General features: G+C 37.7%; 1 long non-coding RNA gene across 23 annotated transcripts in view; it reads right to left on the bottom strand.

Moving 5' to 3' along the window:
• The window catches only part of LOC107322457, a 396,746-nt gene that overhangs the window by 127,726 nt on the left and 242,718 nt on the right, over positions 1-26,302 (bottom strand). For 21 of the 23 annotated variants that reach the window (XR_004309350.1, XR_004309367.1, XR_004309355.1 and 18 more), the window contains one exon: positions 2,288-2,368. The exons of the other annotated variants lie outside the window; for them this stretch is intronic. This is a non-coding gene — a long non-coding RNA (uncharacterized LOC107322457). The remainder of the gene's footprint in view (positions 1-2,287; positions 2,369-26,302) is intronic. 23 annotated transcript variants of the gene reach the window in all.

Here is a 26,302-nt window from a genome sequence, read left to right as displayed (position 1 = left end):
ATGCAACTACATTTGTGGAAAGAAAAGACCATTTGGTCTTATTTTACAATAAAATTCAAATGGAAATTGAAATGTCTTTTTTTTTTCTAGCGTAATCCCTTGTAATGTTGTATTTATGAAAAAGGCAATGGCACATCCTACTCTTCCTCACTGAAAACGTGACAATTCCCTGACATCTCTCTTTAAATTTTAATAAGATATTAAGCCAAAGGTGCTTAAAGCTACAGATGACAGAACAAGTCATTTAAATTTGAAGAAGAGGCAATAGACAAGGGAAGCATTCCAAAAACAATATATAGTTTTTTTTTGAAATGCTCACTTGGGTCTGTTGTCAAATTCCACTGAAATGCATGCTACATAAACTTATAAACTTTTGCCAGATCACCACACTGACACAGACCCATAGAAGCGAGCTTGTGCAGTGCGTTTCAACACAAGATCGGATCTACGGGTTTATGCCAGTTGGCATCACTGATTAGCATTTTCCTTTTTAAGTTAGACACAGAAGACTTTAAACAAACAAACAAACATGCAAAGCAACTGTAAGGACAAGTATTTGAGAGTAAAAATATTACAATCATAAATAAGGCTACTTAAAACTGCATAAATGGTAGATGCATCACTCTTCTGACTTCAGCTGGAATTAATATCCTATTGAGCACACTTTGTGTTGCCCATGAACTCTCAAATCCCAACAACTGGAAACAAATCATACTACAGCACACAGCCTGCAAGACCAGAATCCAAAACTGTATGTGGCACAATAGTGAACAATAAAAGTTTGTATTCTGTGTCTGAGCCCACATTTCATACTGCAAGTTAAAATAAACATCACCCCACTAAATCTGAAATGCAATGAGGCACACTGGATTGCAGCTCACAAACAACATTAAAAAGACTGCTTAGCTATTTCTTCATTTTACAGGGTATCTAAGTACTGATTGACTATAACTTGTTGATTAAACAGTGCCTATTAATCAAAGCAAAGAATTTAGTTTGTATATTTCATTCACTAATCCTCCCATCAATGCTATTCTCTAATAATAAGATCACAGTAAAAGTAGAAAAGCAATATTGCAAAACTTCAGGGTTAACTCCTATAACAAATGCTTTCTTCTTGTGACCAGTATGCAGTGAAATATGAATTATCAGTCCCTAAATGTAGGACATCCTACTGAAAAAAGATCAGTAATGATCAGTAATGTAAAAAGGTGAAACACAGGTGTGGTATTATAACTTATATATTTTAAAGGAAAGCATTTGTAAGCACTGTATCTTAAAGTATAATATCTGACACAGCAGTTGTAAGAAGCTGGTATAAATTTAAAAACAGGTACTATAGAACAGTGGCTTCTGATTTTAGAAGCTTACTGAAATCTGTATCTGAATAAGTTTTTAATGTCTGACTTCCACTGATTTTCACTGAAGGCCTAATTCTGTCATCGTTTGTAGGGTAAAACTCCTTTTAAGAGAATGAGTGCTGCCAGTAAAAAAGTTTTGAATCAGGCCAATGCTTCATTTTCTTGCAAACTGTAACATGGATTTCTGGTTCAGTAATGACAGCTGAACATTACTAAATTGCCCTTTTATTTTGTAATTTAGTAGATTAAAACACTACATTTTCCAGAATACTCCTCTGCATTTTAAAAATAGTATCAACTTTTTATTCTAGAGCAGTGTGTTTTAAACCTGCTTTCACATCGTACACAATGGTTCAGCATTTAAAAGGAAAGACACTTTTGTAATTATTTTCTGCTTACACTTGAGAGAAAGAGTAAGGCAAACCTCAAAGTAAAATATTTATCCTTGTATCAGAAATAAGTATGTAGACTGCATATTTAACTTACTGAATGATTCTAGTAAGTGCTATAAAATGGCTTCTATATTTCTCTTTTTTTAAATTTGTATATAGAAGAGGCATTCCACATTTCATAAGGGCTTGATATAGTATACTCATTTACTAACAAATATATTTGTTCAATAAACATACTAGTAATATAAAAATAGCAGTACATGTATCCATGTAACATATTTACAAGGCATAACAAGAGAATAACTTGTATTTATATCTTTCAATCTATTGTAAAGCTTTGTGGAAACAATAAGGGCTAACCAAGCTGCAATAATTCCAACAGAAAGTAAACACAGCAAACGTTTTATACGTATCTATGAAATGGTATTTGTAGGATGACTTAAGGAAGGAAATTCTATTAAAGCTAATCTGCATTATGTTACTGTCATGAACTTTAATTTATAGCAGCAAAATTATTTAAGATCACTGTATTACCTTCACTGGATTCTGTTCTGGTACAATTAACTTCTTCAGTTTCCTTTTTCTTTTGTAATTTTTTTTTTGTTTGTTTGTTTGCTAAAATGAATGAGAGAGAAAGATTTTGAAATATCTGTTCTATGTGAAGTGTTTCCTGAACAACAGCAAACCTACAAAAAAATTAGAAATTATGCCCGTAATATATAAAACTGACACACTGCTTACGCCCCTCTCAGGGCCATGGAAAGACATGCTGTCAACACGCACACTTTGACTAACGGACAATTTCATTTAGCATTTCCTAATCCTATCACACCTCACAAATATTTTAATTTTAAGAGGAATACCAGAAGTGAAGAAGGTTTTGCAAAAATAAAGTGTTTTTACCAAATGGTAAATACAATGAGATAGTTTTGGTACGGAACTGCACACAAAGGCTATGGATTAAATCAAGAAATGTTGCAAAACTTAAGGGAATGAATACTATTAATATCACTAGCTACAGAAATTTTTAAAAGTTCTTTTAAGCAAATGAAAGCATAGGCTTCTCAACAGATATAGGTAGTAATGACACAGAATTATTCCAAAAAAACACGACTCAGGTGGGAAGTGTCACCATATATCTAAGCAACACTTTCTTGTACAAAATGGGTGAATGGAGGTATATATGTCATATACATAAGATCTCCATCCATAATTTCCCAGAATTCATTGCAGAACAACAAAAATATAAGGTAGCAAAATTAGCATCAGATCTTTGGACTTACTACCTAAGCAACAATGCATAAAAAGCGAAGTACTAAAAAAAAAAAAAAGGAATAGATTTATTTTGTGAAGCCACAATACATTTATAGCCTTTTCATTAGACAAGAATCTATCATAAACATTTTTATGAATACACCAGAGTTTCTGATGAAAAAAACATTACAAGTTTCAAAGTAATTTCTAGCTGAAGATTTCTGTATTTTAAATATAAATTTAAAAAAACAGGAAAATAAAAAATAATAAAGAATCCCAAAGAGATAAAAGACCGATTTGACTGAGCATTTTAAAATACATCAATCAAACTGAATTTTGCTACAGACTGCTCTTACTGCCAAGTAATATGTTACAAAAGAGAGACAAATGTTGTAACAAACAGGGTCTACTGCTAAAGAGTCATATGCTCCAAACTTGCTTTAACTTCACATGCAGTTATCACAAACACTCTGAATGGATATCTTAAATACTGTTTTCAGCTATTCCTGGACAAATGCCACTTTACCGAACATCTTAAAATAGTCACTGTTACTAGCTGCAAGCCAGGCTTACTTCATGAACTTCCCAATAATGTGCCTTTTATTCCAGGGCGTATTACACTGATTTCTTTGTAATGGATTTATATACAAAATTGTAAGGAAGTCATATACAAATTAACTCAAACATAAATCTAATACACTTGCTACAAGAGCGAGCCTTTCCTACCGGTTAGCAAAATTTTTTCTTCCTCTCTTTAGAAACCGAAAGCATGAGTCACATTATAAAAAAAGAATTTACTTTCCTTAGCAACCAGATCAAAATACCCACAACTTTTGTAGCAAGAACCAAAGCTTATAATGAATAAATGTAACATTACAATCTTTGCTAAACTCCAGTGCTTAGCTAAGACAAAATGTGCCTAACCGCTCATTTCTACAGATCCTCAATTTTTGTTTACTTTCTGTTTTTAGCAGCATTAGCTCAAACACACCCCCAAAAAGTTAGTTTAAAAAAGTGTGAATGGCTAACTATGTTAAAATCAATACACAAGGACTCAGTTTCAAAACAACGTTTAAAATGGAACAAAAAAAAAAAAAAAAAAAAGGAAAAAAAGGAAAAGAAGCTATACCTGATATGAAAGGTACGTTTTCACCCAGTGCCAAATTTTGCTATATTAGCAATAGCAAAACACAGAAGCAAAAAAAGTAATAATAATAAAAAAAATTGCCTTCTTTCTCTTTTGTTTTTACTGAAAGAATCAATCTCCTGGGCTCATTTTGCTACACTGCTTTAAGAAGCTCTAACACATCCTGATGTCTCTGCAGTGAAACATGCCAGGTTTTGGTTTGGTTTTTTTTTTTTGGAAGCAGGAGAGCCACTTTTTTTTCTGCACTCTTGTATGTAGGACAAACTCAGATTTGTTTCTTCTTCTGAGGGCTCCTGTTATTTCTCGGAAGAAGACCAGGATGCCTGTCTTCTCTCTCGCTCTTCTCGGAATTCCAGGCACAAAGCACTGCGCAAAAGCTGCACCAATCCTTGCTGCCACTGCCTGCACAGTGCAAGAGGTGGGGAGAGACCAGAAAATTCACCTCGCCCCTGTGCCGGTTTTATAAATGGGGATTGCACAAATCTGCCGAAGCAAGGGGGTGAAAAGGCAGGGTGCCAGTTTGCTACACTAGGCTGCAATGAGCTCATGTTCAATGCTGTCGCCCCATTTGCCCAGTTCAAACGTCTGTTCATTAAACACGAGGAAAGAAAAAAAAAAAAAAAGGGAAAAAAAAAACAACAAATCACTTTTATCCTTCAGACACTCGGGAGGGCTGTTCTGAACTACAGATCAGCAATAAAAAAATACAACATGTAGGTTAAAAATGCAGTTATGAAGTCTAAATATTCTGCTTATATTTTCTTTCTTTCTTTCTTTCTTTCTTTTCTCTATCTGGAGATAAGAAGCAGAATTTATCAGGCGTGAAAGGGACAGCCTCCTGGTGGTGTGCCAAAAAACCCAGAATAAAGGCAAAGTTGTGCTTCAAAGCTCAATCGCTTGCTGAGTCTGGCTAAAGTCAAGTATTAAGATCCACCATTTTCTGAGCCATGTAAGAAATGAAGAAAAAAGTCAGAATGAGTGCTGCTTTCCAAGTCTCCGTTGGCACCATCACAAAATCTCAGTCGTAAGGTCACATGATGCTCTGCCAAATGTGGAGTGCATTCCCATAAACCATTCTGCTGATACTGCGAAGGCAGCTATTGTCTAGTTTAGACCCAAAGTTCAGCCCACTCTTCATTGAATTAGCTGAAAAACGCATCACCTTTGGGGGTTGGGAGCCATGGAAACGTCTACCTGGCAGGCTGCCCACTTTTGCTGCCCATCAACCAGAGATGGGATTGTGCTGCCTAATGTAGTGATGACTAGGAATGTGAAGAGTCGTCCAAAGTGAATCTGATTCTCGCAAAGCCTGCTTCATTTGCACAGCAAACTCTGGCTTCTTGTCGTTAAAAAGGGGAGGGGGGTAAAAAAAAAAAAAAAAAGGCTTTACACTAAATGTAGCAATTAAAGGTCTAGTAAACATGCCTAGTCTGGAACTTTCCTCCATAACATACTGAAATGGTTCCCAAACTAAAGGACTTGGTACAATGCAAGTTTTCTGATTTAAAGCAGCTTTTTGTGAGTTAGTCCCCAGGATGTTGGGTTTTTTTGTTTTTTTGTTTTTTGTTTTTTTTTCTGCTTAAGGAAAAGAAAAACACGTAACAGAGCTCTCATTTCTTCCCTTTTTTTTACCTTCCCTTACTACCTCCTGATTTTATCTAGCACAAATTATACATGTGTGCAGCAATACCCACTAATAATGAAAGGGATGTAATATTGCTGCAATCCTCCTGAAAGCAGTCTCCTGAGAAAGCTGGTCATGTCTCCAGCAGCACAGACCCCCAACAGCCCTCTTGTTGTCACCCGTGAGTAGGACAGCTGCTCCGCAAGTTTGCAAACCAGCACATCCAGACCAATCAGCACCCTCCCGTCTTCAAAGTGCATTTAATCCCATTTTCTTGAAAAGATGTAATCAGACAAGAATTTATAGAAAACACAAGTTATTTAAAATAGGTTAAGACTACTAATAATTCTTAGTAACAGACTCAGAAATTTCAGACTTGAAATTTCAATTTTGCCCATCTATTGTTCCAAAGTAAAATGTCACACAAAATGTCAATTCCAAATGAAAATACCATGCAAAATATTGAGCAATAAATACACACACTACCAGCATGTAAGAAGTTACACAGGAGAATTTATCTGGGGGCTGCGCTGTGAACAAATGAGAAAAGGTCCACTCGGTGCTTCTACATAAGAAAGTTTCATAGCTACTGCAAAAGGGATGTTAAAAATGTGGTAATCTCTACGGTCCCCACAGTAATAAACATGGAGCCACGGGAGAAGCTGCTCTGCATTAGCATCTGCAGACAGTCTCACAAGCACTGCCGTGAGGAGAAGGTTGCATGCTAAAGAGTTTATAGCCAGAAATTAAGGAATGGCAAACAAAACAGAAGACAGCAGGCTGGAAACTACAGCAGGAGGACAGGAAAAACCATTCCCAGGCACACCATGGGCAGTAGTCACCTAGCTCTGCCTCCTTTCTGCTTATCAATGCTTCTTTCTGATTTCACTGTATTCACCTGGAGCAAATCAAAGGACAGACGTCCGAGATAGCATGCCTTGAAGTGGAGGAAGATGGCTCTCACAGGTTCTTGCAGTACCACACAGACTGCTCACACCTCTGTCTGGGTGGGTTTTTGGGGAAAGCAGGCATGGCAGGGAGGGGAAAGGCATGTGGTGCAGTCTCTGGGTGAAGAAGACCAAGGTGGGATAGCTGGAAGTGTCAGGGAGCAAGGGGAGGGAAGCAGCCTACCTTTATTGCCAGATCAGTGCTCCTGAGCAGGCCTGCTCCAACTGATGATTTTCTTACTGGTTTATTTGAGTCAACAAATCAAACAAGATTTTTTTTTATTTTTTTTTTTTTCTTCTAGCAGGGCATGGGAGAATCAAGCTCATCTTGCTCCATCTCGCATTTACCATTATTCATAAAACTGTTTAGACCAAAATATTTCATTGTCTTCAAAGAGGCCTCAGAAACTGCATTCAGAAATGTGTAGCCTCCAACCTGCTTGGCACCTTAAACCAAGGTCACAGAAAAGTTCCTTTAGAACTGAGTAGAAAACTCCAACTGAACGACAATGAATACATATTCTATTCCAATTTACCCCTATTATTATTATTATAGGTGAAAGGACAAGAAAACAGCTCAAAATTCAGATCTCTGAAGGATGTCTGCCACTCTTACCACCACAAATAATGCCCATTCTAAGCTAGGTGAATCTGAGCAGCAGTGTTTGAGGGGTGACAGGCACGGAAATCTGCAGTCACTGCTGTGTGGAAAAACACTTCAACATGTAGCTAGCCTCCACAATGGAACACCCCCGCCTCAAAAGCAAGTATTCCAAAGCAGGATGTTAAAATGCTGTTAAAAAAATCACTTGCATATGTGCTCGGTAAATTATAGATGTAGATGGATCACAGAGTGCTTTGCCTATGAACTAATGCAAGGATGACAAAAAGGGAAGCAAACAGACATATTTGCCAGAGCAGTCTGCCTTGATCTCCTTCAGTTGGAGCAGGACAGAGCAGAGGGACTGGTTCCCAGCAGGCACGAAAGGGATGGCAAAGAGAAAGGGACACCTGAGAGCTTTTGCATGTGTATTGAGCTGCCATGGGACAACTGGCACCCCAGCCCTTCCAGATTAACATGCAGGTTAGGAAAGGACAAAAACAGTGCCTTCTCTGGGCAATTGCATCCCATGGGAGATGAGAAAAAAGGGGAGTGAAGATCGGGAAAGAAAAAGGGGAGCACTCAGAGAGAATCACAGAAACACATAATCATTAAGGTTGGAAAAGAGCACAAAGATCACCAAGTCCAGCTGTCAACTCATCACTACCATGCCCACTAACTACATCCCGCAGTGCCAAGTCTACCTGTTTCCTGAACACGTCCAGGGACAGTAGCTCCAGCACCTCCCTAGGCAGTCTGTTCCAGTGCCTCACTACTCTTTCTAAGAAACTTTTTCTAATATTCAAACTGGAACAAGTGAAGAAGGCAATGTGTACTCTTTCATGAGTTTGTTCTTAAACACAAAAATAGTAAGTACACAGCTGTTATTTCTACAAGTTGAGAATTAACACACAAAAGTGAAGAGGAAATGAAAGTAATGGATACATTACACATTTCTTCTTAACTTTAATGTACTGTATTGCATGCTATAACAATTCGCATTAGGAAGGCCTTGGTTTACAAAGAGCACTTCCAAAGGCCCTAGCATATAAAAATCATTTTCAAAATGCATGCAAATGAAAATTTATCATCTGCTAGCTACTTTCACGTTATCTTCAAATGGCACTTTGCCTTCTTGTCTTTTCTGCCTTAGGGTTAACATGACCGAATTAAGAGACTAAAGCAAGATGCTCCACGGTAAGAGCCAAAGATGTCAGTCATCATAAATTTAACTTTAATTTTTCTGTTCCTGAAATTCTTGCATATATTAAGTTCCTTTTCCTCTAAATTTGTCACAGTGTTACTTGTAACCTATTTATTTATACATTTATAAATTACATGTTTTGCCTCTTTGGCTCTACATCAGCACACCTGAAATTAACAAACTTCTTTCTGTTTTGCTGCTGGAAAAGAGAGTGTATTAAAATTGAATGCAACAAAAACTGAATAATTCACAGCAAACATTCTTGTTCACATGGGAAAAACCTTCCTCACATATTTCTTAAGAAGGTCAGTTATACTCTTAAAAGTGCAGATATTCATAAAGAGCAAAGAATGCAAATATAATGAATTGAAACAGCTACAAAAAAAATCAAATGAGACTTTTACAATAAATGCTTTGCAGTACCATTATGTGGTAAACATATATTACACTAAACATTATGTGGATCACGATGAAGTGCAAATATGGTAGAATACGCAGCGCAGTTACATTGCTGGAGTACTGAGACAAGCTCACATTGAGGGCAAAGCAAAAATCAGAGTATTCCCCATTTCTCACTCTCAGAGATGATCACTCAGGCACAGAAAGGTGTTGCACATTCTCCACAAGCAACAAGACAGTACCTCAGGCAGATAATAGTACTGTGGCAGAATAAACCCAAATATGTTATTATAAGAAGAGCTTTGCTGTATACTTTTCCTTCAACATACTTGTTTCACCCTCCATTTATTTCACCCATTACTCCAGAATCATTGGAAATGTCTGGGTCAAGAGGGTTAATACCCTCATATACACGAAGTCTATATGTACAAAAACTTTTTAAGTGCTCTTTGCGGGTCTAAGTGCAAATATGGCTCAGCACTGTCACTATTAATGGGATTTGTAGCACCTATACTTCCTAAATCTAAACATTTGTAGCATGTCACTCAAGTACATGCATGACCAGCATGGCAGTTAGATGGTTTTTTTGTTTGTTTGTTTGTTTGCAGTTGTAGAGACAAAGATACCAGAGACTTCTTTTCACAAACTACATTAATACAAGATGGAATATTTGACATAGCTCGGTGTTAACTACACTGCATTGAATCTTAAGTGCTACACTGAGTAAGATGATCTCTATATACAATCCACACAGTTTGCACCATCTTGATCACTACCTCTAAAAACTAAAATATGAAAATAACTCAGTGTAACTGAGATAACTAAGATGAAAGCACAGATGATTTACTGTTCTAAACTGTTCAACAGGCTATGTAGCAAGGGTTCTTCAGGGCCACTTGTTTTTCCTAGAACTCAACCAGAATATGAATCAGGAAAATAAGAATGCTGCACAGATATTCTTCATACCATTGAGTTCTTAATCAGTGACACACAGTTTTTATGTTATTCTTACATTTTCCTACACAACCCTGTATAAATCCTGTTTGCTCAAGTCTTTTCATTAAAGTCTTATGCTATATTTTTTAAAAGTGCATTTCACTTAGCTGCCTTGAAGCAAAGGTAGTCTTCAATAGAGTATCATCCCTCCCTCCACCTTTATAACTGAATATAGTGTTACATCTCAAAATGGCACAGTGCAGTGCTCTTGAGCAAAGACAGAAAATAAGTAGTTTTAAGGTATTAATTATTTCAGGAAGGATGATACATATACCCTTAGGTACTTATGTTCTTGCAAATCTGGACAGCATTTTCCAAGATATCAAAATGTTATGCATGCAGGTATATGTGTGTACATATCCAAAATCACCACATGTCTTTTTGGTAATTTAATTACAAAAATATGGAGGGGTATGCATGCACTTTTCTGGGTTACATTCTCAGCAGGTTGTATTCTGTTTGTCAAAAATATGGATGGGTCATAACTCTAAGCTGGAAAGAAAGAAAATGAGCATTACAGCCCAATGTAAGAAGTGTTTTTGATTCAGCAACCTAAAGGATCAATTAATTTTGAAGCAAAAGTGATTAAACCTAGACAGAAAACAGCTTCGTGTATCCCAGTTTTCAGTTTTCCTCCTGGGAATTTTAGATTATGAAAAATAATCTCACTTCAATTGTACCACCAATCCTGCCTAGATTTTAAAATTTTTATATTGGAGCAGTTAACTCTTCATATCTTAAAATGTTTCAAATATTCACCCTAGGTTTTGCCTTCTTTGATATCTTTTAGTATAAATGGCAATATTTTAATTCTTCATTTATATATATATTTATATATATATATTAGTTTGAATTGTCATAATTTTGTGAGTAAAGCCTATGTTTCAAAACAATAAACATCCTCAGATAACCTGAACAGCACTGAGAGAGAAGCAGAGATCAAAGGTGTGGAGCCTTCCTGGAAGATTGAGCAAGCTATGAGTGATCAAAGGCAGAGGAGTGAGGACTCTGTATCTTAACTCCTGTTTCCACTACACATGTATAATTTACAGGTTATTGGATTGTGGGGGGGAGAAACTATCAATACATTAAAAGTAGGTTACATGCCTGAAAAGTTATTTAAAATGGATTAAAAAAAAAAAAAAAAAAAAAAAAAAAGACTATTTTGAAAATATCCAGGAAGAATCTTCTACAATGCACTTATATATATATATATTTCCAGACAGAAGTGGTGCAAATGTAAGCAGCTTTGTTTTCAATGAATCAGCATTTTCTGACAAAATCAAACAAACAAAAACACACACTACTGCTTGTTGGTGTCATGATAAAAGAGATATTGTGTTGTTTGAAAGTGATAACTCACAGGAATAATGGAAAATTCATGTTCTGAGTAGAGAATTGCTACTTACACTAGTTTGCTTTTCAGAACATTTAGAGCACATTTAGACATTCAGAACACATTTAGACACTTATAAGTGTCAAAATCTTCATCAGATTATAATTCTATTTTACGTGAAATTCAAATTGTACGATCACATGAGTGCATTCTTTCAGTTCTCATCCTACAGTTTGGTATTGCTCCCATGTACAACCAGGCTTTTTTCCAGGACATTGTTCACAGCTTCCTAGCTCAGAGAAGTTAGCAATGATATGAGAACTCATGATACAGTCAGCTGAGTTTTTTTGGTACCAGATCCTCAGTTACTTGGTCACTATTTATCAGAGAAAATATACAATTAAAATTTTGCTAAAAAGAAGCAATTATTGCCCTGAATGTTTTACTTGGCAAAATAATGAGGTGCACTTTCTCAAAAAATCCTGAGCTGCTGTATAGAAAATAAACACCAAACATACTGTGTACTTATAAAATATACAGATTCAGCAGTACATTGATTTAGTAGTGATACATGAATTTGTAACCTCCCAACTCACTGAATGTCATAACATTGCATATATCTGCTGGACCATTCAATATATAAATGATGGTGATTTTCATGTTAGCTTCAAATTGCTTTCTTGGTAGGGAGATAGGAACTGTACCACTGCCAGTATGACCACAGTGTAGCTGAAAACACATTTGGATTTAAGGAATGTCTTTAGATTACTACTGACAGACAAAGCTGCTGACTTGGACAAAGGATAAAAAATTACAATGACTAGATTAGAATGACTAACGGAGATGCTGAAGTATACCACTAAACAAAAGCAAAAGCTTATCTCGTTATTTACTGTCCTGAAATTCTTCTTACCAAATGCCTGAACAACACCAAAGAGATTTCAAAGAACGAACGCAGGTCATGTACCTGAATGTGTTTTGATATTTCCTAGTAACAAGCAGAAAACCTTAATTTGTTATTTAAAATTGTGATGAGTACTTCAACCCTGTTTCAGCATCTTCCTGGAATTCTAAACTATTTGCAGAAGGTTACACTGAATTTATAGCCTTAGAAACACCAGTTTTATTCTAAATTTGTATAATGCCCTGTTCTTCGGGATCAAAGATTGGAATTTGTATTCATTATTAAAACAGCAACATGTAATGTGGCCCTTATTTTAAGCAAGAATGGCTCAATAGGAATATACAGCACTTTGATCAGTATTGGGCACATCCTGACTTAATAAGTAGGAGGCATTAATGCTTCCAGTTGTTTAGAGGGTATCTGCAGAAATGTTCAGTCTAGGTGGGATAAACAGAAAGACTTTGTTGTTGAAGAGGGATAGTTTATTATTCTGCCAGAAGACTTTTAGAACCAGGTATATTCAAAGTGTAGGCAGCTTCAGACTACATAAAGGGATGATTCTGAAGATATTCTCATACCCTCTTTTTCATGTTTCTCCAACTGTAACAGGAAATTAAGGGGTGCAAATCACTTCATCTACAAATACACTGCTTTCAGTTTGTTAACAGATGGTTCATTCAGCTCAGATTCAACGGACTATATTTGATTACGTATCTGCTTCCTGAAAAGGTATTTTTCTAAAACACTATGGTAACCAATGCTTGCAGAGCATGAAACATAGCAACCAGATTTCTGGAATGCATTTCTGGATGCAGAATCGAGCAGAGGAGAAGCGGAATGAAACATTTAGAAAACAGTCCCTTAGTTAAAATGCAGTTAAGTTCTGCAAACAGAATCTTGTTCTGTCCTCAGGGGATTAATAACAGCCACTGAATTGGGATTTCAGGCAAAGAAACTTTCACAAAGAATGCCTGCCTGAATTTCCTGCCTAAATTTTTACAGTATAAACGCTATAGAACGAATGTTGGGCACAAAGCGTGCAGTCCAATGATGAACCTGTCATATCCATACTCTGGGAGAGGAACTGATCTGCATAAGGTATTGAGGCCTGTATCATGCTAACTCCTTCACTTGTTTTCATCTTTACCAAAATTAGCCTTCTCACTGAAATTAGGGGAACCATCCATAACAATATAATCACACATGCAGAAGTCTATGGGAACCTTAAAATCAAAGCCACATATAGCAGATGCTATTTTTAATTATATAGACATAAAACACTAATGCAGTAGAAATCCCATTCTTCCCCGAGGCCTTTGGAGAAGACCAAAACAGCTGCATGTTACATTATAATGACATAAACATTAATCAATACATCACTTTCCACTGATGATCAGTATCTTACGCTGGTATCTACTCAAAATTTTTAGCAGTTTCAAATAAATAGTCAAGTGACTTCTATATATGTGGGTAACCACCTCGTAAGTAACCTCCTTACCTAGCAGGCATAAAGTTGCTTCTGTCACTGTTCATTTCCTGAACTATTTCTCTATTAATCCATTTCTCTCTGTTTTCAGTGGCATCAGCCATCTTTCTTGTTCTGGCCATGGATGTCTTTGTGGGTAACAAAAAGCACAGAATTCCGCAGGCTAAATAATAAATTAAAAGTAAAAATAATAGTAATAATTTTTTTAAAGTAAATTATAATCACAAATATCTGTAAACAAAATTTATCATAGGAGATAAATGTTTGCCAAAGAAACCTCTCTACCACAGCACTGTTTCATTCAAACCTCCTCTTGCAGTTTTCATTCCAGAAAAAAATTCTCCCCAGAAGTTTGCACTTGTTGAGTTAGTGAGATTTGTCCTAAATTTATAATTGCATTTAATATTAAGGAAATACTTATAAACAGTAGCTCTTATTCTACAGGCATGTAGTCCATCCTGAGCTAGTCTGTAGATACCACAGTGTGTGTTTAACCACACATACATAGTCCATCCTGAGCTAGTCTGTAGATACCACAGTGTGTGTTTAACCACACATACATATGTAACCAAAGAAAACATTGTCAAAATTTTGCTTGGCATTGAGAAATAGGTGTTAAGTTTCTTGATCACAGTGTATAACAAAGCTTTAACCCTCTCATACAATGTCTCAGAAAGCAGTCGCTGGAATCATGTTTCTGAAGTACATGACAGAGAGCTAGTACGCATGCATGGCCTTTATCAAAGAACCAGTCATTTAGCTGATGAGTAATCCCTGATTTTTTTCCTTATGGAATTGTCTCCATGGTACTGTAAGAAACTACTACTAACAGAATACATACTCACTTCTGCTGGAGAGGAAGGATAATCAGTAAGTTATTGCAAACTAAAATTTAGCTCTTCAGTAAAGGAGATTTTGCTTCTGATGCGTGCTAGGCCATCAACACTTTTCCTCTAAAAGTAACAAGTTATTTATTTCTTCATTTAAATACTTTATTTCATTCAAAGCACTAAATAATGCCTGCTATATCTAACAAAAGGTATAACATTGCCTTCCCAGATTTTATGATAACAAGATAATTAGTGTAAACTCACTTAGGTAAAAAAAAAAAAAAAAAAAAAAAAAAAAGCCAAAACAAAAAAAAAAAAAAAAAAAAAGAAAAAACAGTCCGATGCTGTAGGATATCTGGGTTTTATGTTCAAATTTAAGAAGTTTTAAGCTCACTGTTTTGTGAGTTATTTGATAGAATGAACAATGTGATTTCCCATCACAGTGCTGTTTCCAGCTAAAAAAAAAGTTACAAAATTTGCATTTCCTTCTTTGCCCAGAGTGGTTGTGGATGCCCTGTTCCTGGAGGTGTTCAAGGCCAGGTTGGATGGGGCCCTGGGCATCCTGGTCAAGTATTAGATATGGAGTTGGTGGACATGCATGCAGAAAGGGGGTTGGAGCTTCATGATCCTTCAAACCTCTTCCAACCCAAGTCATTCTATGATTCTGTGATACTATGTAACTTAGAAATGTGTAATGGCCATGAGAAAGGCAGTTGTAACATCAACAAAACAACCTCTAACACAAAACAAAAACAATGAAAAGATACTCTGTTCCCACTAAGTAGCCTAGATACAGATTAAATAATCGAGAAATTTTAGCGTGATATCAATTTCAGTATTCAGTTGGACAGTTCTTTAAAATGTAAGGTGAGTAAACATTTTAAAATACGTTGTGTATTATTTTCTTCAGAAATGTATTATTCATTTCAGTGTTCTCTTAGAACTAGTATAAGATCTAAAATCAGAACTTTCTTGGAGCTATCTACAGAAACCAACAGGAAAATACATCAGAATTGCAAAGGTGTTCAAAATATCATAGAATTTCCTTTATATTTGGTAGAAAGTGTATCTTCATATGTTCTTTGCTATCTGTTTACTCTGTAGTCTTCTACTTTGCATCTGATCACTATTAGATGCTTCTCAGGCCTCTGCCTGTTTATATCTTTTAAGCTTCTTGCTTTTTCCCTGTAGTGGATGAACACCACTTCAATTTTTAGTTGTTTTAGCAAATGGGATTTGCCCATTATCCCTTTAATACTTTGAGAGTATTGTGCATGCAGCCCCTGTTTGGCACTGTGCTGCTAGAATGTAAGGTAGCAAACTGCCCAGCTACCAGCACTCCAGACTGGTCAGAGCAGTGCTGAACCAAAGTAGGGGGGTTTACTGAAACTCCTCCTGCTCAGAAAACGAGCTCAGTAGATTTTAGATAGTATTTTTTTTTTTTTCCCTTTCTAAATTAAATGATGGAGTTGATTAAAATCCACTAGTCAAAAATACTGACCCTTTTTATAAGTTGTTACATATTTTAATCATCTTAGACATTTCTGAACCACTCTTGAAATCAATATCAACATTCATGGATCAAAAGGCAACCCCTTCAGAAGCCTTCCAGAAGTTTGCAGTGCCAGACAAGACATGTAAAACTGTTCTCTCGCAACCAATTAGATAACATTTTCATTATTATTGCTCTTTCCTTGTGTCTATTTAATTTTACATTTCCACATGCAGGATTTGTCAGTATTTAAGAAAGTTTTCACAGCTTCTCTACTCCTCCTCCCTCAAGCCTACAAGAATCACCATGCAAAAGCAGATCGCTGAGCAGTAGATGCTAATCCCATCGCTTAATGCACCACTGGAAAGTAATCAGATATTATGATGATAAGGGCAGTATAACCTACATGGAATAAAGTATTTTCATTGTTCATTTTTATCTTCTCTCCCAATTTGGATTTCTGTGCTTTGAGGGAGCTTATTTCCCAGGAGCAAATCTATGATGTAGTATTTAAATGACAGCATGGTTAACATGAATTCTTTTACTCTGTATAATCAAGTCTACTACACTGATAATATTGTACTACTTTTAGGAATATATAATTGCCATTCAAATACTTAACCACATAGATACCTACTGCTTATTTGAATATAAGGTTTAATTAATCTCCTTGTTCCTGCTAAAACACCGAGTGCACAAAAAAAATCACACTTTGATTTATATCATCTACATTTCATAACTTTTCATCAGCAAGTGGGTTTATTGGATTATACCCAGCAACTATCTTATTTACCTTTTACAGTTGGAATCTTATCTAATCTAAACACTTTCTCTCTCTCTCTCTTTTTCTTTTTTTTATGTGCTCCCTTCAAAATGTCTAATGTACTTAAGTATCAATGTTTCTAACATTTTTTTTACTTCTCCTGATATCAGTCCTACTTCCTAGCTGGAGAACAGAAATGAAAACCTCAGTGCATATATAAATCACATATATAAACTAAAATGTATTTTTAATTTATATATATATATATATTCCCAATAAAACTATGTTTATAAATAAAAACAAGGAGAATGGTTCTGTTTTTGTAAAATCCAGTGAGTAGGGCAGGGTGAGGAGAGGCAGTGAGAGGGACCAGGGGTTACAGGGGGCAGTTGGGCAGTGCCACCACACTGAGCCCCATGTGCATGGAAAGAGGTGTGAGCAAGCGGGGAGGGCACATGGGGCAGGCTGGAGGGTATAATACAGAGCTCAGGAGTGAAACACATTTTATCTCCAGAGTGTAAGAGAACCACAAACAGAAAGAGTGAAGGAGACAACAGGAGGGCACTGAGGGAGCAGGCAACATTGAAGTTACATTTAGGAAAAAAATTAGACAGAAAAACTAAAAAAAAAATTTAAAATGGCAATGTTCCATAGAATATATTTTGTTCAGATTAGAGTCAATCATTTAAATTTTGTACATGGATTTTATTCCTGCATAAATTGTTTGTGTTAAAATATCCGACTATGGTGTTGGTAATCATTTTTTACCATAACATTGCCAATACAACTATGTGCATCATTAGTAAATATTTACAGTCTAGTCTATTGGTTAATTTACAGAATTTCCAAATAATAACTCTGACCTCCTAGGCTAGCAGATTTTTCAGTTTGACATTTTTTTTTCTATGTATGTTGTGCTTCTTGGCTGTAATAGTTTTCACACGGTTTTGCTAAGTTAATGACATGAATTGCTGCCTAAAGCCACAGTTCCTGTACCAATAGAATATAAAGAATTATGCATTGTCTTTCACAATACAAATGTAACTTATGAGTTTCTCAAACTAAAGGGACTGCTCATGTGAATAAGTACATTCACTGAACAAATCTGTAAATGCTGCTTAGGACCTGTGAAGGATGACTGGAGAGAAGGGTTCTGTTTGGTGCAGCATGTTATGTATATGGGTCTTCATATGCCTTTTCTACCCCTTACAACTAAGGAATACTCATAGAGATCATGACCTGTTCCTGTTAAGCTTGAATGTAACAGCAGCAAGTTTTCAAATCTTTAGTCTTTCAGATGAAATAGAATCACTGAATCATAGAATCATGAAGTTTGGAAAAGGCCACTAAAATCATCTAGTTCAACCATCACACCATGCCCACTATGACCCTCAGTGCCACATCTATAGGGTTTTTAATGCCACCTGGGATGGTGACTCCACCATCTCCCCGGGCAGCCTGTGCCAGTGCCTGACCACACTTTCTAAGATGATTTTTTTTCTAATATCCAATTTCAATACATAGCTGCTTCCCTATAGTGAAGTTATCAAGCCTCTGTACCATATAACTAGCAGCAAGAAGAAACCAATCTGCAATATACATTCTTCTAAATTTTTTTTGTTTGTTTGTTTGTTTTCACAGAATCACAGAATTATCAAGGTTGGAAAAGACCTAGAAGATCACCCAGTCCAACCATCACCAATACTTCCCAGTTAAATCATATCCCCCAGTACAACATCCAAACGTTTCTTGAACACCTCCATGGTCGGTGACTCCACCACCTCCCTGGGCAGTGCATTCCAATGCCTGACTACCCTCTCCGTGAAGTAATACCTCCTAATGTCCAGCCTGAATCTCCCCTGGCACAGCTTAAAACCATTCCCTCTAGTTCTATCACTGTCTACATGAGAGAAAAGGCCGACCCCAGGCTCACTACAACCTCCACTCAGGTAGTTACAGAGAGCAATAAGGTCTCCCCTGAGCCTCCTCTTCTCCAGGCTGAACAATCCTAGCTCCCTCAGCTGCCCCTCATAAGGCCTGTGCTCCAGACCCCTCACCAGCTTCATAGTCCTCCTCTGAATGCGTTCCAGGGCTTCAATGTCTTTCTTGCAGTGAGGGGCCCAAAACTGAACACAGTACTCGAGGTGCAGCCTCACCAGTGCCAAGTACAGGGAGACAATTACCTCCCTGTTCCTGCTAGTAACACTGTTTTTTATGCAAGCCAGTATGCCGTTGGCCTTCTTGGCCACCCGGGCACACTGTTAGCTCATGTTCAGCTGAGCATCCATCAGTACCCCCAGGTCCGTTTCCTCCACACAATCCTCCAGCCACTCCGCCCCAAGCCTATAGCATGGCCTGTGGTTGTTGTGGCCAAAGTGCAGGACTCGGCATTTGGTCTTGTTGAACCTCATCCCATTGGCTTCATCCCAGTTCTCCAGCCTGTCCAGATCCCTCTGTAGGGCCTCGCTACCCTCAGGCAGATCCACACTCCCAGCCAATTTGGTGTCATCTGCGAACTTACTGAGGGTGCACTCAATGCCCTCATCCAGGTCATCAATAAAGATACTGAAGAGGACAGGTCCCAGTACCTACCCCTGGGGAACACCACTCGTGACTGGTCACCAGCTGGATTTAATTCCATTTACCACCACTCTCTGAGCCCAGTCCTCCAGCCAGCTCCTTACCCAGCCGAGAGTGTACCCATCCAATCCACGGGCTGCCAGCGTCTGCATGAGAATACTGTGGGAGACAGAGTCAAAGGCTTTGCTGAAGTCTAGGTAGACCACATCAACAGCCTTTCCCTCATCCAGCAGATGGGTCACTAGATCATAAAAGGAGATCAGGCTGGTCAAACAGGATCTGCCCTTCATGAACCCATGTTGGCTAGGCCTGATCCCCTGGCCATTCTACACATGCCGCATGATCTCCCTCAAGATAATCTGTTCCATAACCTTCCCTGGCACTGAGGTCAGGCTAACAGGCCTGTAGATCCCCTGATCCTCCTTACAACCTTTCTTGTAAATGGGAGTCACGTTGGCAAGCCTCCAGTCTTGTGGGACCTCACCAGTCAACAAGGAGCCCTGATGATAGCGGCTTGGCTATCACCTCCGCCAGTTCCCTCAGCACCCTCGGGTAGATCTCATCTGGCCCCATGGACTTGTGGCAGTCCAGTTGGAGTAGCAAGTCTCTGACTGTTTCTTCCAGAATCCCAGGGGGGTTAGCGTGCTCTCCAGCTGAGACTACAGGATCAGAGAGAGGAGTACCCTGAGGATAACTGGTCTGACTTTTAAAGACAGACGTAAAGAAGACATTTAGAACCTCCGCCTTTTCCTTATCCTCAGTGGTCACATTCCCAGCCTCATCCAGCAAAGAGTGGATATTCTCCTTTGTCCTCCTCTTACTGTTAATGTATTTATAAAAGAGTTTCTTATTTCTTTTCACCCCAGCGGCCAGGCTAAATTCAAGCTGGGCTTTTGCCTTTCTGATTTCACCTCTACAAATCCTAACAACTTCTCTGTATTCATTCTCAGTTGCCCATCCCTCCTTCCACAGGCGGTAGATTCTCTTTTTCTCCCAGAGCCTCAAGAATAGCTCCCTATTCATCCACGCCGGTCTTCTTCCCTGCCGGCTCATTTTGCGGCTCAGGGGGACAGCCTGCTCCTGCGTCCATAAGACTTCCTTCTTGAAGCACAACCAGCTCTCTTGGACCCCTTTGTTTGCTAAGACCAAATGCCATGGGACAGCTCCTACTAGTCTCATGAACAATTCAAAGTCTGCCCCCGGAAGTCCATGGTAGCAGTTTTACTATTCCCCCTCCAAGCTCCACCATTGAGAAAGTCCAAGGCAGCCCCCAACCTCCACATCTCCCACCAGACCCCCCCTGTTTGCAAACAGCAGGTCTAGCAGGGCATTTCCTCTCGTGAGCAGGGCATTTCCTCTTGTGAGGTTTTATTTCAACTGTCTGAATTTTGGATGGGGTAAAAGAAATCATGGCATTAATAGCCAGCCAAAACATAACATTTTGACACTTGAAATGCTACCAATATTGAAGAGGAGCTATGATTACTTACAGACTTCAGCAATTCACCTGTTTGCTTAGATGTCAAACACAGAAATCTGACATTAAAATCCAGGTGTTTAACTGAAAATGTTCACAAACAGGAACAGGAAGCATGTATTTATGTCAGACAGGCAGGGATTGGGGGCAAAAGCATATGGCTGAAGCATGCTCATTTTTTATTTTTTCTTTTAATATCAAACAGTAGAGCTAGAATGTATTGAAAGGTATTATAGAAGTCTAAACTAAGTCACTGATAAAATTCCAAGAAGGAAGAAATCTACAGTTAAAATTTAATAGTGCTGTTAAAACAGTGGCTCAGGTGGCTCATGAGCAGAATACTACAACCACCAATGCACCTAGACTTGCTGTGTACTTTCCAAAGTGTGCAACACCATAGTGTGCATAAATGCAGCACTGAAGTAGTAGTGCCACATCTGTTTGGTGCAAGATGGGCTTAGTATGGGACAATAAAAGCCTTTTGTTTGTATACTTGTTAGAAGCAAAACAGAGCAATGCTTTATACCAGAAACTCAGCAAAAACAATTCAGACTCTGCTTCAGAACAAAAGTATTGCTTTTTGGTACAGTTTGAAATATTTAATCAGTTTTTAAAATGCCAAGCACAAGATAAATGCAAAATGTTCCAGGTTCTATGAACCAAAGACTAGTCACAGCATTATGACAGGTTTATGACACTTAACCATCAGAGCAAGTGGAAATGTGGGAGGGATGGCAGGTGGGAAGTAGTACTTGATATTCAAGGAAAAATATTAATGGATGTGTATAAAATGTAACTATCTTTTAATGTGCCGTGCATAGAAATATTTGCATAATATTATCCTTTAAATTGCAGTGTGTACTTAATAATAATACAGTGTCACTCCCAGTAAGTCTGGCAAGTGCATATTCAATGGGTATGACACAGCATATTGCAGATACTGGGAGCTGCAGTTGAGGAAGTGGCTTTGAAGTAAAACAACATAGGAAGAATTGAAGAGACACCAACTTGGGGAGAAAAACTAAAAGCCTCCTAAGAAAGTATCTCCTAGGAAACTGTCCTGCCATGGTGGATGCATTACAGCACTCTCCAACCTCTCCTCACATATACATAATTTTTAAGAAGTTTGTTTTCTTTCTTCATATGATACCTGTTATATACAATGGCTGCGCTGAAAGCAGTGCCTTCGATTTTATTATGTTGTCTCACTACATCAGAGACAGATGTTGGTAATACGGCAGTAGAGGCTGAACCTTCTCCATCAAAATTCCATTACATTTTTTTTTACTGTGTGACAGATGGCAGCAGAGGGGCAGTCTGACAGAATGGTTTCTGACATGGAAGAACATATGAAACAAAGGCATGTCACTGAATTCCTCCACGTGGAAAAAGTGGTACCCACTGACATTCATCAGTGTTTGCTGAACATTTATGGAGACCAAATAGTGAATGTGAGCACAGTGAGGTGGTTAGTGGTGCGTTTCAGCAGAGGTGAAAACTGACATGAAAGACAAGCCATGCAGATTTTTACAAGTGCAGCATGCAGACTTGTTCATTGCTGGTGAAAATGTATAGCTAGTGGTAGAGACTATGTTGAAAAATAGTATTTTGTAGCTGAGAATTTGCTCTATCAAACAGTGTTATTGTGCTTTGTGTATCTGTCATAGACTCCATGGAAATAAGTAGGAGGGATTACTTTCAGAGTGACCTATGTACATACCAGAAGTCTATAGATAAGTATATGCATAAGTAAGAGTCGTTGAACCACCAGAAGGGTTGTGACAGAAAGGCATGCAGAAGAATTATAAAATAAACCTGAGTAGTTAAAAACCAAAAAAGCCTCAGAAATGAAAAATAACAAAGCAAAGCATATGAAATTGGAGCACAGGAAGTTCTGCACGAATGTGCGCAACAACTTCTTTACAGTGAGTTTGACCGAGCACTGGAACAGGCTGCCCACGAGGGTTGTGAAGTCTCCTTCTCTGGAGATATTCAAGACCCGCCTGGACACCTACCTGTGTGACCTGGTGTAGGGAACCTGCTTTGGCAGGGGAGTTGGACTGATGGTATCTGGAGGTCCCTTCCAACCCCTACGATTCTGTGATTCTGTGATACGTTTTGTATCTTTCTTTAGATCTTGGTATTATATACCTTATAGCACATTTTTCAGTTTCTGTTTACAGAATCACAAAATTGCAGGGGTTGGAAGAAGGGGCTGGAAGGAATCTCTGGTGCACAATCCCACTGCTAAAGCAGGTTCCCTACAGCAGGTCACACAGGTAGGCATTCAGATGGATCTTAAATATCTCCTGAGGGAGACTCCCCAGCCTCTCTGGGAGGCCTGTTCCAGTGCTCCGTCACTCTGACAGTAAATAAGTTCTTCCTTGTGTTAATATGGAACTTCTTGTGTTGCAGTTTCTGTCCACTGTCCCTTGTTCTAATTGTTGCTCACCACCTAAAATAGTCATCCTCCACCAACATGGCTCTCACACATTAGATATTTTTTAAAATGTGATGAGATCCCCTCCCCAGTCCCGTAATCATCCTTGTTGCTCTCAGCTGGACTCTTTCTAGGAGATCCCTGTCCTTGTTGAGCTGGGGAGTCCAGAAATGTACAGAGTACTCCAGATGTGACCTCATCAGGGCAGAATAGAGGGGGAGGATCATCTTCCTCAACTTGATGTCTACACTCTTTTCATCCACCCATTCTTAATACTGCCTCCATTCTCCCCTTCCCACTTCTCCCTGGGAAGTACATCATTAAATATACAAGAAATATCAGCTGCAAGTATTGTTCTTTTTTAAAAACATTAGGGTTCTTATTGAATAGAAACATACCCACAACAACCTCACAAAGCTGTATGTCTGATGTAATCCTTGATGTGAATAAGCCCTTTTCTACTAGATGGGTACTCTGGAATTTAGTTTGATGCCCATTTGCAGTGCAAAGTAGGAATTGCACCATAGATCCTGTGAGGCCAGACTGACAAAGCTCAAGCCTAAGAGCTCATCTCATTTACCAAATTATCACAATGGGGAAACAAAACCCAAACAGGATTCAGAATTTTGCAAGGCAACTCTAACAAGCAATTGAGAAGCCAAAGAATCTCTAACATCATAATTTTTCCTTTTACTCTGTGAAGTACACTATTAAATGCACAGGCAACAACATCTTGCAATATTTCTAAAGGTTTCCACTATGTTTACTCTTAAAAATGTGAAGAACACAGTACAATCGCTGAGTCTCAAGCAGACTAAGAGACACATGAGTATGTTTTGAAGTATCTTCATTTCCTAGCAGGCCACTCTCACATTACATCTTCAGAACACAGAGAACAAACGTAGACCTGCGCATAAGCAATTTTCTATCTTTCATGTTTCCCTTTGTAATGTAAGTAACTTCCTTCCTAATTCTTTTAGAATAATTTTATACAGTGCAGTGTCTATGGAAGAACTAGACATACTTGCTAACAACCTTTTTTGTTGTTTTAAAATAATCGTAAGGTAATAGGAGACAAAATTTTAGAATTTATTAATGTCTTAAGACAGAAATGGCACACAAAAAAATCAATAATTTAACTCCTTTATTATGGCTTCAAGTGTTCCCGAAAGTAGTTATAAAAAAAAGAAATGGAAAATATTTTAACTCATTTTTAGCAAACATTTCCTTGTCATCCTTCCTACAGATTATTTTTTCCAATTTGCTTAGTTGCATTCCAGTAATCAGAAATCAAAGTTGTCAATAGTGTGTAAAAACATGCCAGAAGAGGGTTAAAAAAATGAAACTGTTAAGAAATGACTAAGTCAACAGCAGAACAGCTGTTCACTTTTGCTATGTACTATGAAAATTAAGCAAATAACTCTTCAAACATTAAAGAAGCAGTAATAAAAATAAATTGCTGGAGATAACAGCTCAAACTGCTACCAGCTGTTGGTATATTCATCTATACCTACTGTATATTCAGATAAATTTTCCCTCAAACATTCCAGAAAACAAATAAAGAAACAAACAAAAACTTAAATCTAAGCCTATGGACAAACAACAGATTTTAGGATATTGTAAAATATGAAGCAAGCTCATTCAGAGAAAATGCCAAAGCTGCAATAGTAATAGCTCTGCAGTTCCAATATAAGGCTTGTAGTTCACAGCTCCTGTAATTTCTGATATAAAACTGTTTTGAGGTATTTGAGAAAGAAACACTTCACCTGCACCTTTCTATTCTTACTCACTTGAACAACTGCTAAAAGTAATAATTTGGGGGCTCTATAGAGTTAAATTGGTGACATGTTTCTTCTGAAATTCTCATGTATTCTACTTGACTGAAAATTATGGTTCGTTTGACGTTTTCCTATGAAAAGTTTATAATATGGAATAAAGAAAAAAGATTCAAAAGACAATCACTTTCAATATTTGCATTAAAATTGTTTAAATTTAGAGTAATTTAGTATTAACATATTTTTCAGGCTTCTCTCCACAGTAAAAATCATAAGAATATTTGCAAAAAAGATTAGCCATGTGAAATAAAAGATTGAATCTTACTTTTGAATCTTGCATATTCTTGCTTTCATACACCCTTTTAAAATATCAAAAAGTCAGAAATTACAATTGGTCTTTGAAAAAGTCATCTGCAACTACTAAGGCTATAAAATTAAAGAGAGGATGAAAACAGGATTTCTTTCATAATCACATCCAACAGCTGAAGCATTAACAAAATTATCAAACTTTACAAGATGGATGGTAGGAGAAAAGAGCTGCCAAGCTTGCTGAGATCCTGACCCTACAAGTGGCCTCCTGCCCTTCTGTGAAGATTGGCCAAAACCTGTCCTGTCTAGAAACAAGGGCTTTCTCTGTCTGGATGAAGTTCCAAGACTAGAGTCTCTATATGCTAACAATTTAATATGTGAACTTTGCACATGAAGTATTACAAATATTTTAATTGCTTAGTTAGCTTGAGGCTCCATGATACACTTAGACTTTCCTAGGTCTACAGACATAGCACAAAAACAGACACTGCATTCCACAGATATTAGAAACTAGTATCCAAGGCTTGCATTTCATTGAAAAAGGTCACCAATAAATAAATAAATAAATAGTATTTTTCTATAGGAAAGACAAAGAGAATGCTTAGTGGCAGAGTTACTTGAAGGCAGACAGGACTGGGGATCCTGATTTCAAGACAATTGTCTGGAACCACAGTCCCAATCCACTAATCACTAAGCACACAGTTTTCCCCTCTTCAGGGGGAACATTTGTCATTTCCAAGTTGAGATCTGCATAGAAGGGGCTTGATCTGCCATGGCTGAGGTTGTGTTTTAACTGTGTGGGAGCAGAATCTGACCTACAGTGCACAGAATGTGTGATTGAAGTGAGAGGGAATTTCTGATGACAACATCTTGCTGGGAAAAGATAGATATCTATCTGCTGTCACCCTCAAGACAGCCAATCTGGAGAAGAAAAAACCTATGAGACATCCAAGTCACCCACATGACAATGTAGCTAACTTGAAGT

This window comes from Coturnix japonica, chromosome 1, assembly GCF_001577835.2.
Source record: "Coturnix japonica isolate 7356 chromosome 1, Coturnix japonica 2.1, whole genome shotgun sequence".
In the NCBI taxonomy this organism is placed as follows: Eukaryota; Metazoa; Chordata; class Aves; order Galliformes; family Phasianidae; genus Coturnix; species Coturnix japonica.
The sequence above is the reverse complement of the archived record's forward strand: the minus strand, read 5'-3'. Positions and strand labels throughout refer to the sequence as shown.